At 35.8% G+C, this 17,332-nt stretch overlaps 1 protein-coding gene and 1 pseudogene across 1 annotated transcript in view; one reads left to right on the forward strand and one right to left on the reverse strand.

Annotated features, from left to right (window-relative positions):
• The window catches only part of KCNH8 (potassium voltage-gated channel subfamily H member 8), a 384,704-nt gene that overhangs the window by 177,248 nt on the left and 190,124 nt on the right, over positions 1–17,332 (forward strand). The gene's annotated exons all lie outside the window — the stretch shown is intronic.
• Positions 12,068–12,614, reverse strand: LOC105942770 (60S ribosomal protein L29-like; annotated as a pseudogene).

Raw genomic sequence — 17,332 nt, forward strand, 5'->3', positions numbered from 1 at the left:
TACTTAAAGCTTGAAAAAGGATGTTTGATTTCCAGGATCCTTAGCAGAAAATAAAAAATGGCAGTTGATGGCAACTTTTGAGAACACTACAGAAGTATCTCTGCACTGGATACAGCTGCAGTAACTAAACTGAGTTGGTGATGGATATTTCAGATATTCTGAAACCTCAGATAACTTCCTTCAAGTTATTCCCATCTCCAGACTGTAAACTCGCCTGGATATGAATGGAGACCCATCATATATAAAGAGATACAAGCCCTGACATTTTTGTGACACAATATTCAGTATGTCTCAAAGTACTTTGGATATATCACACTTACATTGAGTGCTATCACCCTTTGCTTCCTCAGGCAACATTGGTCACAGTACTTGTGACAACATTGGTCATAGAACTTTCTCAAACAAGTGACATTTATTCAGATATCTCTCAGAGATAGAAATATATAATTCGGTATACAGTAAAAACTCTTTCATAAGTTATAGCCACCTGTAGATTAATCTTGCAAGTTGAAAACAATTGTAACATAAAACCTCACTAACATTAATATAAAATAGTATAAACCTATTCAGATTTTCCCCTTAAAATTTTCTCAACTCTCTTCACTCTTACTAACTTCTCCATTTGTAGGCTTTACCTATACTATGTAAACTCCAAACTATTTGGGCAAGGAATTAAGAATAAGTTTTATTAATGACCAGACAGACATGTTGATTACCACAGTGAGACCCAAATGTAAGATAAAATGTAATGCAGTGTATTTCAGATGCCAGAGTTAAAAACATACTTAAGTAAATGAGAAAAGGAATTAGGTTATATTGTATTAAATGATTTAAATTTATTTACATAGGTTAAGATCACAAAACAGCACAAATGAGCTTTTATTGATCTATTTTCTGATAATTGCATTTGCCATCTTGTTGGAGTAGGCAATATGAAACAAATTTGTTCTGTATCTCCTAGGGGGCAAACTTGGGGGGTAAATGGGAAATTGATGAAGGAAAGATCACACTGATAGAAGGATTGGAAATGGAATATTGTGTGCCTGAACAGCTATATTATGAACAATTTTGTGAATGTGGTGTTTTAATAAAAATAAAATTTAAAAATAAATTCATATGAATAGATAAGGAACGTGTACAATAAATAATAAAAGTAGTAAGTATAAAAAATTGCAATGGGTGCCAGAGAGGTAGCATTGGGGTAAGTCTCTTGTCTTACATGTAGATGACCCTGGTTTTATCCCCAGCAACCCATATTGTCCCCTGAGTACTGCTAGGAGTAACTCTTGAGCACAAAACCAGGAGTAGTTTATGTTTTCCACCAGGTTTCCTTCCTACCCCCCAAAAAAGAAGAAAAATAAAAGACAACATACATAAAGGGTCACTTCTGTGCACAGAGCCAGGAATAGCCCCAGAGAATTTTCGATTGTCTTCCCCTTATCCACGCCAAAAATGCATCCAATATTGTTTCAAATGGCAAAGTTTCATTATTTTTTTACATCTCAATTCACTCTTTTGTACAAGCATCACATCTTCTTGATCTACCCATTCAGCAATGGGCACTTAGATAGCTACAGAATCTTGGCTGTTGTTATTAATACTGAAAAGAACCTGAAGGGAAGTATACAACTCAACTTTTTTTATCAGTCTTGGGAAAGAGGGTCCCACCCAGGAATGCAGAGACACTACTCCTAATTTGGTTTGATTTTGGGGGGTGATTCTTGGCTGCACACTGGGGAGTAGGAAGTGGCCAGGGTTCAAACTCAGACCTCGTGAATGCAAAGCCTGTGCTATATAAGTTGTCGCATTATCTCTTTGGCAACAGGCTTCCCATGCTTATTTTATTGTCATTTGTTCTCATGTAGTACAAGGAATTGAATTTAGCACTTCACACATGTAAGACAAGTGTTCTACCACTGAGCTATATCTCTAATCTCTATATCTTTTTTTTACTAGTATTTTTACCCTTCGGATAAATACTTAAAAGTAGAATTAAAGGGTGATATGATATTTCTATCGGTCCAGTGGTTGGGCATTCACCTTTCACGCTGCTGACCCGAGTTCGATTCCTTCGCCCCTCTCGAAGAGCCCAGCAAGCTACTGAGAGTATCTTGCCTGCATGGCAGAGCCTGACAAGCTACCCATGCGTACTGGATATGCCAGAAACAGTAACAATAAGTCTCTCAATGAGAGACATTACTGGTGCCCGCTCGAACAAATTGATGAGCAACGGGATGACAGTGACAGTGATGATATTTCTATTTTTAATTATTTGAGCAATTTTTATACTGTTTTCCCTAACAGCTACAGTAATTTATGTCTCTTCAAATAGTGTACCACGTCTCTCTTTTCTTCAGATTATATCAACAATGTCATATTATATTTAAACAAAACAAATAGTATCAGTTTGTATTTGCTATAAAAATGATTCATGATAATTTTGGAGAAATTATAAAAATAGAGAAAGACAAGAAAGCAAGAATATAAAGCATTCACACATTGTTGATGCAAGAATACTATATCTCACATGTTAGATGATATATTTCTATCCATTTCTTTTTAATGTAAATTTTAGCAAAGATTCCTAAAGCAGCAGTTTTTTCTATAATCTCACTTCAAGAGAATTCTGAAGTGATTCTATGTTCCTTGTTGAAGTTAAAGGCATTTTATCTTCATTGGATACTTTAAGAAGAAAACGAACTTGAAAAACCTACCATCTATATGGTACCACCAATTATCCCATTACATTTTCTCAGAAAAAGTACTTAAAATTTGAAGATGAGTCTAACTTCATATGATTTAGAACCATTAGAGAACTAATTCTTCTCTTCTGAGTAAACTGTATGTTCTCCTGCTTATTACTTAGGTTCTTCCTCTATCCTGCCGCTCAATTATGTTTTTTTTTGTTTTTTAAGTCCTCTTGAAATTCATTCAATTCCTTTCAAGTTTACAACTGCATACACACTAATACATATTATAGCTCATCAATACTGAGCTTAATGAAAGGACAGCTTTTAAGTGCCTGAATTCCATGTATTTCTCATCTGTGTAGCTCTTAAAAATAATTATGGCTGTCATTTAAGTCTTGAGCCACAATGCTTCTTGAAACATGTCTATTTTTCAATCTATACTCTGTCATTTATATCATTTTGTGCTTGTAAAATTTATAATCACTCGATCATGCTGAATGTCAATTTGGTAGTTTCCATCATTTTAAGATGTGCTAATTTTTTTAGACTTTCCCCCTTGAATTTGTACAATCAGAAAGCGTTAATAGTGATTGTTTCTTTTACAAAGTAATATCATCTTAAAATAAAACTAGAAATAGTTCTAGATGCAAAGTCTACATCAAGAAAATAGCATATTTAATGCATGCATTTTCAAAAGGAAGGATTTTTATTGAAGAGGTATTTTTGAAATACATAAAATCACAAATCAGAGTTAATAAAAATATATTAAGGACAAAATGTTAAAAAGTGAGAAACAAATTGATAAGTAGAAACTGACTCAGTGAGTCAGAAATACTTAAATTCTTGCCAGCAGTGGAATAGCTAAGACACAGCATGGTTTTACTGTAGAAATCTCCTGATACTCAAGAATATGCACCTCCAAGAGTAAAAATGGTGTAAAGTCAAAATAAAAAATATAACTGGAATTTTTTTTTAAAGTACATAGATCCTTGTAGATTTCATCCCTTAATATGTGTCACCAGACAATCACTCCCTTCAAACTATCAAGTTCCCTGGGAAACAAAGTTCAGAGGGATCAACATCTGTGTGAAAACAAAAGAAAGTAGAACTGAGCAGAATATTGTAGTTCTGAATTTTTTCATAAAAATGCTCTATAACTTTTATAATAAGTTTTTCTAAATCAAGTTGGATAAAAACAGGAACACAACCTGGCATATTTACCCATGCACAGTGTGTTTTGTTTTGCATTTGAAATCCTGGCAGTTGAGATCTTGTTCTAATTTTTCTCTTCGCTCCAATTGCATTGGCTGGTCTTCCAACATCACACTTTGGTAAAGACTGGTCTTGTTTATAGCATGCCATCTCCATAGGCTTCTACTTAGGACTGTCCCCTACCCTTCGCTGTCCAGTGCAAGACCTCAGCTCATCCCACTTTTAATTCCTTTACAATGTTCTTCCCCTCTTCTGATACTTTATGATGTTTAGAATTCTTGCAGTCATACCAATCAGCAGCAGGGTCAGTGTTGATGGCATTGCATGTAGCAGGGAATGTTCTAAGCCCTTTGTGGTTTTATTTCATTCAATTATGAAAAGATGACAAATATGCTACCCAACAAAATTTAAAGATGAATACATTATACCAAGGTTAAGTATCATGCTTAAGCTCACATCATTGGAAAGTTGAAGAGTATATGTGAACCTTGATCTATATTTCAATTCCAGGATCCAGACTCTAACTGTGCAATTTTAATTTTGCCTTTTATTTGACTACTTTTGCACATACGATATATTTGAAATCTTTCAGTTTGCTTATTTTGGGGTCACATTCAGCAATCCCAAGGCTTACTCCGGCTCTGCACTCAGCGATCACTCCTGGTATATGGCATGCCCAGGATCAGCCTGGGTCTGCCTTGTGCAAAGCAAGAGCCCTACCTGCTGTACTCTTGTTCTGCCCCTATTTCTAATCATTTTAATTATATTGATGTCATTGACATTTATGCTTCTTGGACATCATGTGTTCATTTGCTTTACTATGTAATATATTTTGGTGGAAAACTATTCATCTTTGTTGTCTGTTAAACATTTACCCCATTATTTCAGAAAATGAAAATCTCTACACCTAATCTTGTGACGAAAGAAGAAGCAATTAATTCTATCTTTATCCTTTCTACTTTTCATTCTTATTTCTTCCCTTTTTTGAGACCATAAAGAAAACAAGTTTTTTCTGCACTTGTATGTTCATTGAAACACTGTTTACAATAACCAGAAACTGGAAAAGACCCAAGTGCCCAAGAACAGATGACTGGTTAAAGAAGCTTTGGTACATCTACCCAATGGAATACTATGCAGCTGTTAAAAAAGGATGAAGTCATGACATTTGCATATACATGGATCAAAATGGAGAGTATCATGTTAAGTGAAATGAGTCACAAAGAGAGGGACAGATATAGAAAGATTGCACTCATTTGTAAAATATAAAGTAACAGAATGGGAGACTAACACCCAAGAATAGAAGAGATGTGTACCAGGAGGATTGCTTCACGGCTTGGAAGCCAGCCTCATATGCTGGGGGAAAAGGCAACTCAGATAGAGAAGGGATCACCAAGTAAAGGGTGCTTGGAGGGCCCGCTCAGGGTGGGACATGCGAGCCGAAAGTAGACTATAGACTGAACATGATGACCACTCGATACCTATATTATAAACTACAACACCCAAAAGGAGAAAGAGAGAAAAAGGGAATGCCCTGCCATTGAGGCGGGGTGGAGTGGACGGGAAGGGGTGGGGGTGGTGGGAGGGATACTGGGATCATTGGTGGTAGAGAATGGGCACTGGTGGAGGGATGGGTACTCGATCATTGTATGACCAAAACATAAACACAAAAGTTTGTAAGTCTGTAACTGTTCCTCACAGTGATTCATGTAAAAATTAAAAAAAAATTAAATAATAAAGAAAACAGGTTTTATGTGACCATTTTGATATAAAAGAAATAGCATTCTATAATGGAAAGAACATTGTCTTAGAAATAAAAAATTTGGTAAGCAACATAAGGCTAAATACGGCCTTTAATTTGCTCTCATTCTTGGGCTTAGGCTTGAATTTTCTCATTTATATTCCAAATATATTGTATTACATCATTTTTCTTGACATTTACTTATTAAAAAGAATGAGAAATATGATTATTTGACATATATTTGCTCCATCAGTCACTTCATAGAAATATGTTTACGTATCCATAGCAATGTAGAACTCTGATTCATGTGTCATAGTAAATAAAATTCTAGATAAAGTCTAAATTAGGAGAGCTATTCTATAACTCAGGGGTATATTAATGGATAAGATATATTTCTTCTATGTTTTATACAGTATTGAAACTAACTGAAGAAACTTGAATTGCCCCTCCTTTCATGTACCATAGAATCATTGGATGAGATGTTTTACAAAGTTCTCCAGCCTCAACTTTCTATAAAATGACACAGGATCTGGACTAAGGCTGGGAGAACCTAATAGAGTCAAGATAGAGACTTTTCTCTTCCTTTAGATAACCCCTCCTTTAGATTTTGGATGACATCTAGGCTCAAACTTTCTTGAAATTGTCTTTCCTTTGCAACCATTCCTACCACTTAGATTTCATGTCACACTGATCTGTCCCAGGAGTCTAGAGCACGAGAAATATGAATGATCCCTCTGCATGAAAAATATCTAGAGTTCACACCTTGAACTCTAGGTCATGCTAAAGAGTTTGAATATTGTTAAGAATAGCAATTAAAGGAGGCTGGAGCAATAGCACAGCGGGTAGGGCATTTGCTTTGCTCAGGGCCAACCTGGGTTTGATTTCCAGCATCCCATATGGTCCCCTGAGCACCCCCAGGAGTAATTCCTGAGTGTACAGCCAGGAGTAACCCCTTTGCATCACTGGGTGTGACTCAAAAAGAAAAAAGAAAAAAAGGAATAGCCATAAAAGAGGGACATTTAATTGTGAGGGAGGATTTGGAGCACACCCATGGTGCTCAGGGACTCTTCCTGATTTTGTACATAGAAGTGATCCATGGTAATGTTCAAGGAACTATATGTGGTTCCGGGAACCCACCCAGGGTTGGCCACAAGAGAAACAAGTACTGCAACCACTCTGGAACCACTCTCTCATCTCTCTGGCCTACAAAAGGAATTTTTTTAAGAAAAAAATTGACTGGTTGTCCAAGATAGCTTTTCTCTGTTTTGTAATTTTTATCTCGAGCATATGAGTTTGCTAACTGTGATATTGATAAAAAGATCCCAGGTGTTGCCAGCTTATATTCTACTTCTGACTAGCTATCAATGTGCCTTGAGCCAGACATTTTGCCTATTCTAATTAAAATATAGTCAGACACAATATCAATTAATTAGATTAGAACATTTCTTAGGTTTATTATCCTGCAAAGATCTATAATTCTATGTCATTGTACATGATAGTAGAGCATGTAGTATGCTGGATCTCAGAGTATGCCTATAATTTATGAGCCGAATATTATAACTAAAAGTATTTTCCTAGTCTGCCACCTGAGCTCATCAGAGAAACCACACTGACTTTTCCATAGGCAGTACTACCAAGTGCAAAAAACTTCTTCTGCCCTAAATTCTTGAAAAGAGAGTATATACTTATTTTTTTTCTGATGCTCTCACAGATTCAGTTGAGAATACTCAGTAAATAACACTGTGTAACACTCCTGAAAGAGAGTCATGCATATAGTTGTAGGTGGTTCTCTGAAGTTTTCAAAGATTCCTGATTAATTTATGGTCCTACACATTGGGAAGACAAAAATAGACATTAGTGTCCATGCTGAAATTAGTGGGAATTTGCATTTCAACATTAGGCCTTAAATAGTTTGATTTTCTTAAATCCTATATTTTATGGAGTGTTTGATGTTACATAATGGTGAAATGAATAGATTTGTGAGATATTTGAACTTCAAATGTACTTGCTAGAATGCTTTTTCTCCCTTTAAACCACCTACATGCATAAACCCAGGACCAATTATGTGAAGTTTAATTTCTAAATGTTTTGATAAGGCTGGGTCACTCTACTTTCTCCTCCAGAAAGTTAGTTCTCCAAAGGAAACATCCTTGGAAAAAATGTTCTTTCAGATTTTTGATGTAGAAAAATTTACTTCAGTGTTTTTTTTATGTTCTCATTTAATGTAAATCAATGGTTTATGGAATTTTTTTGTGAAAGACATAGTAGTAAGTAGTTTAGACTTTTCAGGCTATACAGTTTGCACTTTCACATAAATACAACCATAGGAAATATGCAAACAGAAAAAGAATGCAACTGTGTTCTAATGAAACTTTATTTATTAGAAAAAGGCAACTAGTTGATCAGCCAAAGAATGTATATCCTTATTTTAGATAATTGGGAAGCAACTCACCTTCAACCCTTTCCAATATTATACCATGTTATAATGGAAATAGAATTGGAACAGAGTATTTGCATACATGACTCCCTAGTGTAGATCTAATTATTTGATCTAATTATTAGGCACAATACCTGTGAAAAATTTATTAATTAGAGGCATATTTTCAACCATGATATTCTGTGCTTAATATGCACTAGTTAAAATAATCAGATTGTTGTTGTTCTTCTTTCAATTTCATGTAATACTTTATCAGGTCACTGGAATGTGTGAAGTATAGCCATAAAAAGTATACATCAGGTTAGGACTCAGATCACGAGGACCACAATTCTGTTCTGTAGGAGAGGGAGTAAAATAGCTCCTCCCACTAAAACCCAAGAGTAGTAGAGATAAAGACCAGGAGGTCTGCTCCACAGCTTGGAAACTGGCCTCACATGTTGGGGGAAAAAACAGCTAAGATAGAGAAGGGAACACCAAGTAGAGGATGTTGGGAGGACCCATTCAGGTTGAAAGATGTGTGCTGAAAATGGACTATAGACTGAACATGATGTTCACTCAATACCTCTATTGCAAACTACAACACCCCAAAGAAGAGAGAACAAAACGGAATGCCCTGCCGCAGAACGGTGGAGGCGTGGGGGGTGGGGTGGAGGTGGTGGGAGGGATATTGGAAATATTGGTGGAGGAGAATGGGCACTGGTGGGGGGAGGGGTAAACGATCATTGTATGACTGGAACGCAAACATGGAAGTTCATAATTTTGTAACTATACCCCATGGTGATTCACAAATAAATTTTTTTTTTTTAAAAAGAAAATAGTCCCTCCCTCTGGTTTGGAACATCAAATAGAAAATCAGCATTTTTCAGAATCTTAACAAATATGGTTCAAGATTTTGTATTATTAATAATATTGAGGAGTTAATGGGCCTGTTTCCAAAATGGCATAAAAAATTATTATTCAATTTCAGTTTCAAGAGTTAGGACATGGATAGTCAAGTCTGTGCAAAAAAGTTCAAGAAGTTAGAGTTATAAGAGCAGAGTATTGGAAGCTTGGAAAACTGGTTGATATCATCAAGAAAATGAGAAATGGAGATTCTTATTTTCTATGATAGCACTTTCTGTGATAGCTGCACATCCCTTGGTCAGCTTCTTATGCATGAGTTTATTTTAAGGAAAAGAACATATACTCTTGCTTCGCTCGAAGCTTGCCATACCTAAACATATCCTGGCACTTAATACATGATAGGTAGAGGTAGAACCCTAAAAGAGAGTTAATTTACATAGAGATTTTTTTTAGGCTCAGTTGTTTTATATTATGATACTGATTTACAAAGTTGTTCACAATAGAATTGTTTCAGGCATACGATGTTGAGACACTAATCCCACCACCAGTATCACCAGTGTCCCTAATCCCCAGCCTCTCCCCCTGGCAGATATATAACAAATTTATTTCATATATCTTGCTCCAACAAAACTTAAAGGAAATGGCAAGTGGAGTTATCAGAAGATAAATCAACAAAATTCAATTTGTAATGGCAAATTGCTATTTGATTTTAACCTTTGTAAATAAGGAAATTTAAATCATTTCATACAATATAGTATAGTGCCTATTCTCATTTACATAACTAAGTTTACAACACTGGCATGTAAAACATTACTTTAAATAGTATTTTGTACTTGAACCTTTTTGCAGTAATCATCGTATCTTTCCTGCCATAAATGAAGCTTTTTTCTCCCTTGGCAAGCATGTAACAATTTATTTTATATTACTTGACCCCCAAAACTTTAAAGAATGGCAAATAGAATTATTAGAAAATAAATTAACAAAATTCAATTTGTGATGATTAATCGCTATATGTTTTTAACCATTCTTAATCTAGTAGAGGACAACAATATACAACATATGTCGAATGATAGGAAGTTTCTTCTGCCCTTTAAAGAAGCTCTTGTAATGCTTTTTGCAAATGTGGTTTTAAGGCTATGAAATCTCTGGCTTCTGCCTATTTATAAAGCTATATATTTCCTTCAAATTGGTTCAGTTTTTATAACTGAGAATTATAAATAGTCTGTGGTAACTTGTCACTATGTTTTCCCATCTAGAATGCTTTAGCATGCCTCCAAATTTTTTCTGAACCATTTAAAATATGTTTCCATACCTACAAAAGGTCTGTTGTGATACTAATAACAATAGTATAAAGGTTAGAGACACGGGGCATTTTATCTTAGATTTTAATTAATTATGGTAAATGCAGATATTAGATTGAATGAGAAAAATTTTCTTAATTTTTCATTAAGGGGAAAATTTGGGAGAATATCTTATAATTTTCCATAGTGTATGTGAAAATTTCTTCAAAAAAAACCTCTAATATTACTTACAGGCTGAGGCTCCTATTTGACAAATTTATAGGCATGAGTCCAGAAATGTGGAACAATGGACAATTGACTGCCCCTAAAATGAATGTCTAATGTTACCCTCATTATAATATCCCAAGGATTGAAAAGAAATTAAGTCATTTACTGATTTTAAACTATTGCACTCCAGGAAACCTCCATTTCCAAAAAGTTAAATAAATCTAAGTATTGAAAGCAGGTTATCTTTTGTTTCTGTTTAGTTCATCAGTTTTATTGGTAATTATCAGAAAAAAGATTAAATTTAATTTAATTATCTTCTGGCTGCTTTAGTCTACCCAGTTTCTATTGATATTTTGGGAACAAATCATTCTCTGCTGTGTATGACTGTCCTACACATTTGTGAGATTTTTAGCAACATTCCAGAATAGAAAGCAAATCAGATCTTACCTGGGTACCCCCAAGAATTAGCTTAGGTCACCTTCAAGACTCTCTACAAAACTTTTTTCTACATAAATCAGATTGCTTACTTTTCTTTAAGGTCAAGAAATGTGAATTATTTATTTTTGTCTCTAGTTCAGTGGCTGGCACCAGATAAATAGATACTTTAAAATTGTATGAGTAGGTTGAATCTATTTGTTGATCTTGTAGACAAGGGGTTGGCATATGTTTTCAATGTCTTTCATTCCTGGCTGTGTCTTGCTGGCCTGAATTCCTTAGATATCCCATTCTATTCTTCCACTGACTCAAGGTCAATGCTTTGTGTTTTGCCTTCTGAGAATTCAGAGCTAAGTAAGTAATACTAGGAATTTTAACATAGAGCAGTGGGGAATACCAACCAGAACAAATATTAAATAACTTCATTACCCATCATCCTGAGAAACATAATAAAATCAGAAGACAGCTTTTGGAAATGTACAAAACTAGGTTGCAATTATCACGATTTCTCTTATAAGTCATAAAAACTCAGGAGCTGTGCAAGTCTTCTGAGATTCTTTATTTTCTCAAAATGGTTCAATTTCAGAGTGTTATTATAAGAATTAGATAAAAATAAATTAAATATCTAGGGTGGTATTTGCCTAGAGATTGTCAATAAACCATAATCATAATGAATGATATGATTGATGGTGTTCATGGAGGTGATGAGATGTATTAGTAGACATGTCTAACTCCAAAGCTCAGAATGTCTCAGATATCTTTCTCACTTCTATCTTGGAATTAAATAGAATCTTTCCCCTATAGCTTACGCTGTGTATGGTCCTATATTATTGGCTGTTAACAAATCCTTGCCAAACCACAAACTATCTTTTCTGGATAGTATTTGTCATATTTAATTGAGATTTTCTTGGGTGTCAGATGTTGACTTAAGGACCTTAATAAAGATAAGGACTAAGTTCACACTACCCTGTTGCTCTTTTCCTGATGATTTGCATTTCAAGACTCCAAAACTATTCCAAAAATGTATCTATTGGCTTTTGCTGCCAACAAAACTTCCTAAGCTTGTAACAAACATGTATTATTTCTCATAATTCTTTGGGTAGATTTTGTAGTTCTCTTCTTTAGTATTTTTTCCCTGCTCTCAGGTTTATTTGTACAAACAGCACAGGAGGACCCACACTGGAGACAGCCCAGAGATCGCACCAGTCCTTCCACGCTCACACTGACAGCAGCCTCTTAGGGGGCCTTGGCAGGGGCCTGGGCACCTTTGGAAGCTTGAGCTGGTGCTGGAGCTGCAGCCGTCTGGGTCTTACTCTGGGGCTTGGCTTTAGCCTTCATTTGAGCCTTGGTTTTAGCCTTGGTTGGATCCTTGGTTTCGACCTTGGATTTTGACGGCAAAGCCTGAGGCCCTTGGCAATGCGGGCATGAGCATTTTTTCCAAAGCCAATTGAGCAATCTACACAAGTCGACTAAGTTTGCAACTATTCTTCTTTGTGATCACGGGCCTGGCCTGCTTGGGCTTCAGACGGGCCTTGATGGCCTCGGCCCGGGCGCTCATGGCCTTAGCATTGTTGGCCTGCGTCTTCTTCAGGCCCTCCTTGTTGTGCCTCTTGGCAAGACGTTATGTTGCTTAGGAATTTGGGGCCCACCCCTTTAAGAGACTCATATCACTGTGACCGAGGTTTCTTAATGCTATTTCTGTGCCATTTTCGAGACTGGTTGTGTGTGGTGTGGTTCTTGGACTTGGCCATGTCGGCACCACGACGGCGGCTCCCCAAACTCTGGAACCAGAAGAGTGATTTTGTGGTTCTTTTGTTGAACATGGTGTCATAGGAGTCCCTCATGCAACTGGCCAGTTTACAACTTGAATGGGGTGAGAATACCATGAACGCTATTCACATACCTAGCCACCTAGTGCCTTAACTGATGCCTTATTTGAAGATGATGAGGAAATTATAGGGTGCTGAGTGTCCGAGTCTTTCTGCCTCTGTCTCTCTTTGTCTCTGTTCCTTTATCTGTCTTTCTCTGTGTCTTCCTCTCCTCACCCCTGCTCTCTCCCCATTTTCTTTCTCTACTCTCTCTCTCTCTCTTTGATTCTCTGTCTCCATATTTGTGTGTATGTGTTCTCCTTTTTACCCATCTATATTTCTCATTACTCAGAAATAGAACCCTTGACACTTGGCATAGAAGCAGGATCCTGAGAGAGCAAATATAAAATCACACACCATCATTTTTTGTCATATTCCATTGGTCTAGATAAGTCACAGAGCCAGTCCAAATTCAAGACAGCAAAGCAGCTCTCTGCCAGCTATAAAGATAAATGAATAAGAAAATTAAGATTAAGTGGTGACCATATTTACAGACAGTCTTCCACATGTGGGGTAACTATTTTACTTTACCTTACTTTTTATTTGTCCTACTGAGTCTCTTTTCATATGTCTCCTGTCAAGATCAATGGAAATAATGATTTTTCAGGTCACAAGGGATGAGTGGTTGCCATCAATCTCTTTAATGAAGTTAGTTTATAGGAAACTGCATGAGCTTTAGAGACATATATGGTTTCAGAATGGCCAGTCACAGAAGAAGATACATAAGCTCTATTATCCTCATCTTATCCTTCATTATCTAAATACAATAAAACTTGACTTTAAGGGTTAAAACAAGCTTTTTAATAATATGTTATATGAATACAAATTCATATATGTTCATTATAGCCATAGCTATTGACTATACCTAATACTCCATAAATGTCAGTACACCTACTTTTCCCTGTTTCTTCTTCCCTCTCTCTCTTATTTTAAAAATCCATTAATTTACCCAGGAACAAAATTGTTTTTAAAAAATTTGACATTTGCTATTCCCTTGTGCTGATTGTCTTAGTCTTTCCTGAGTTTGCCATGTTGTACATCTAAGTCTTAGTGACATTTGCTCCTAAATCTACATAAAATTAGTTCTTTTGAAAGTAATGCTGATGTTCGGGGTGCTTAATATTTACAGATTTGTGCTTTAATATGTTTAATATTCCTAAACTTTTCCATCAGTATGATACCTCAAAAGAATTTGGGATTATTTTAAACCATCTATCTCCACAACTTGCAATTTTAAGATTTTAATTAAACTAAATTATTGGCATATTTTAAATAACAACATGCTGACTTTGAATTCTTACCTAGAAAATGCAAAGAAACATTGAAAAAAAGTGCTTTTAGGGCCACATCATACTAAAAGGAGTTCAGAAGATGTGTTACTCAAATAGAAATTGAAATTATTGACAACATTAAGAACAATTGTCTGATCATAATTTTTAAAGGGCAAATTTTTTAATAAATTGTTTGCTATTTGGTATGATTTGAGTTTCCATAAATACTATTAATCCAAATTTGACTAAATATTTTTTAAAAATGCAAGTGATAATCTGCCTTCTACTTCTTCTTTAGAAGGTTTCTTATATTTAATAAATGTAAGGACTGATTTCTTTAGTGTGCATCTCTAAATAATTTATTTATATCCTTCAGAAATATTGTCAAAATCATACTGGAAAAAGAAATAGAGAGCAAATCTCAACAGCACATTAGAGGTTTTATAGATATACACTCTTGTTCTTAAATTTTTTTTTATCATATACGATGTTGACATGTAGGTAGGTATGTTGGCAGGTAGGATAATTAATATATTATTAGATATGATAACTTAATTTGCTTCGAAAAATCTGTAGTGAAGTGGGTGGACTAAAAAGCATGTATGTATTTATAGTTTATGGAACTGGGTGATGGGTGTACCAAGTGGGTGTAAATACACACAATCTTTCCTGTATTTAGATAGTCACAGTTAGAAATCAAGAAGCACACTTTTGTCTATTTTTCTACATATATTATCCTCAGTAAAATGTTTACTTTGATGTAAGTAAACTGACAATAATTATACTGGGGGTGTAGAAAGATTATTATTAAATATTGAATTAATTTTATACATGGGAACCTTATCAGACTTTCCAAAAGTAGAGTTAAAAAGGCAGGAAATGTAAACAATGATGATGACAATAATTATTTGATAAGCATGGAATCTATCCAAATTCCCAATAATAAGCATAGAGTCAAAATATATCATTCAAAGTATGTTCTTTGTTTATTTGTTCATTTGTTCATTGAAAGATCTGAGCACTAAGTATATCCTAAGTTATATTTTAAACATTAGTAATGCCATGGGTGGAACTAAAGGATATCATGCTTAGTGAAGTCGATCAAAAAGAAAGGAATAAATATAGAATGATCTTTCTCATGTCTGTGACTTCAAGATACACAACAAGGTAACAACAAAGGTCCAAAGGCAACGTTAATGGGATAAGTGATGCACATAATTAAGTTGGAAGAGGGGTACTAGCAGGGAAGGGTGCTGGAGTCCTTGTGGGAGAAATATGAGTACACTGGTGATGGGTGTGATATTGGAATTATGTGCATGAGAAACCATTTTAACAGTATTATAAATTGAGGAATCTTAATGTTAGTAGTGAAACAGTAAACTATGTATAACTCATACAATCAGAGTATATAGATACACAAACAGTTGCCTTATAGCTATATGAACAAATATTTTATGATAAATTTTTGGAACTTGATAGGAAGGTGTCTTTTTCTAATGAGGTCAGCCTAATGTAAACACTTTACTGATAGAATTAGCATTATTGGTGCACACATGTTTAGTTTTACTTCATGTGTCCAGTGTAGATTATATAACCTCACTACCACAATTAAATGGTAATTGACTATCTCATCATTATAAACATGTCCCTATTGCTATTATTATACTATCCTATCTACCACTCTAGCCTTCACCGTATTTAACTCCTGACAACTGCTCGTTTTCTTCCATCTTCACCACTTAGAGAATATCATACAAATGGGATGAGAAAGTATATAACCTTTGACATTAGAATTTATCACAATACAGAATGTTCTAGAAAAACATACATATTTATATTCTAAATATAAATCAATGGCATTCCTTTGTGTAAAGAAAAAAAACACAACATATTTAATCATTTACTGAAAACTTTTTTTGTTATTTTCAATTCTTTTCCATTCCATATAAATCTGCTATGAGCAATTGTAGAAAAGTTTTGCATAGATTAAGTATATATTTCCCTGGAATAATTGAGTAGGAATATAATTGCTGGTGTGTATGATTAAGTAATTTTAATTTGCTGTTTTAAATGATGCTGCACACCCTTTTTCTGAAGTGACTAAATCACATATTTCTATCAGTAATGTGTGAAATATCTAGTTCTCTAATCATTGCCAGCATGTAATATTGCCTTTAAAAAAATGTAGCTGTTTTTGTGGGTATGTAGTGGTATCTAACTGTAGTCTCAGCTGAGGACAAGTGATGCTGATTATTTGCCATTCTTATATCCTCTTCAGTGAAATATCTCTATATACTTTGTATTCTCACTGAATTTAGTTTCAAATTTTGAAAATTATCAGTTATTATAGATATAAATCTTCTGTCAATTATATTTCCTAGTCTTTAATTACTACTATGAATATACTCAGTTTGAAACTTACAGATACTGTTAAAATTCAACAACCACTACACCTACTGGTTCAAACCAGAACCAACTAAAGAGAGGGGTCAGAAAAACAGTACAGCAGGTAGGGTGCATACCTTTCAAGCAGCCAACTCAAGTTCAGTCCCTGCCATCCCAAATGGTCTTGTCTCCTGAGTAATCATCATCATCATCCAGTTGATCCTAGAATTTCTTGAGCAGTCTCAGTAACGTCTCCATTCATCCAAGCCCTGAGATTTTAGAAGCCTCTCTCTACTCATCCTTTCAACGATGCTGATGCCGTACTGGAGGCTCTTTCAGGGTCAGGGAAATGAGACCCAGCTTGTTACTGGTTTTGACATATTAATACACCATGGGGACCTCTCGAGGCTCTCCCATGTGGGCAGGAAACTCCCAGTAGTTTGCCAGGTTCTCCAAGAGGGAGAAGTAGGCTATAAGATATCGCCCGGCCCGAAAAGCAGCTGAGCGCTTCCGGCTGCTTGCTTTTAAGTCTCTGGATGCTGGCCATTGACAGGATTACACGGCCCTGGCGGCAGTCCCTGGGTGTGACTGCCTAGCTACTGGGAAATGGGAAATCTGTGCAGAGGAGGCCCAGTCCCGATCCGAGCAGGCTTGGAGGTCTCAGCTCCGTGTCCCACACACCTGGGTTCCTCTGCCGGTTCCTTCATGCACGAGGCTCGCCTGAACATGTGGAGAGGGGCCTTGAGCATGGCTTGGCTAGGCTCCAGAGGTCTTCAGCCGCCAGGAGCTCTGCTCGGGGTGGGGAGGGATGTTGGAGCCTATCCCCTCCGAGGAGCCCCAGGGAAGACAGCCAGGCACGCGGGCAAGAGACTCTCTGCCTGAGTAATCTCCTGAGTAATTCTTGAATGTAGACCCAGGAGTAACCCCTGAGCATCACTGGGTGGT

Source organism: Sorex araneus, chromosome 4 (assembly GCF_027595985.1).
Source record: "Sorex araneus isolate mSorAra2 chromosome 4, mSorAra2.pri, whole genome shotgun sequence".
NCBI classification, from domain to species: Eukaryota; Metazoa; Chordata; class Mammalia; order Eulipotyphla; family Soricidae; genus Sorex; species Sorex araneus.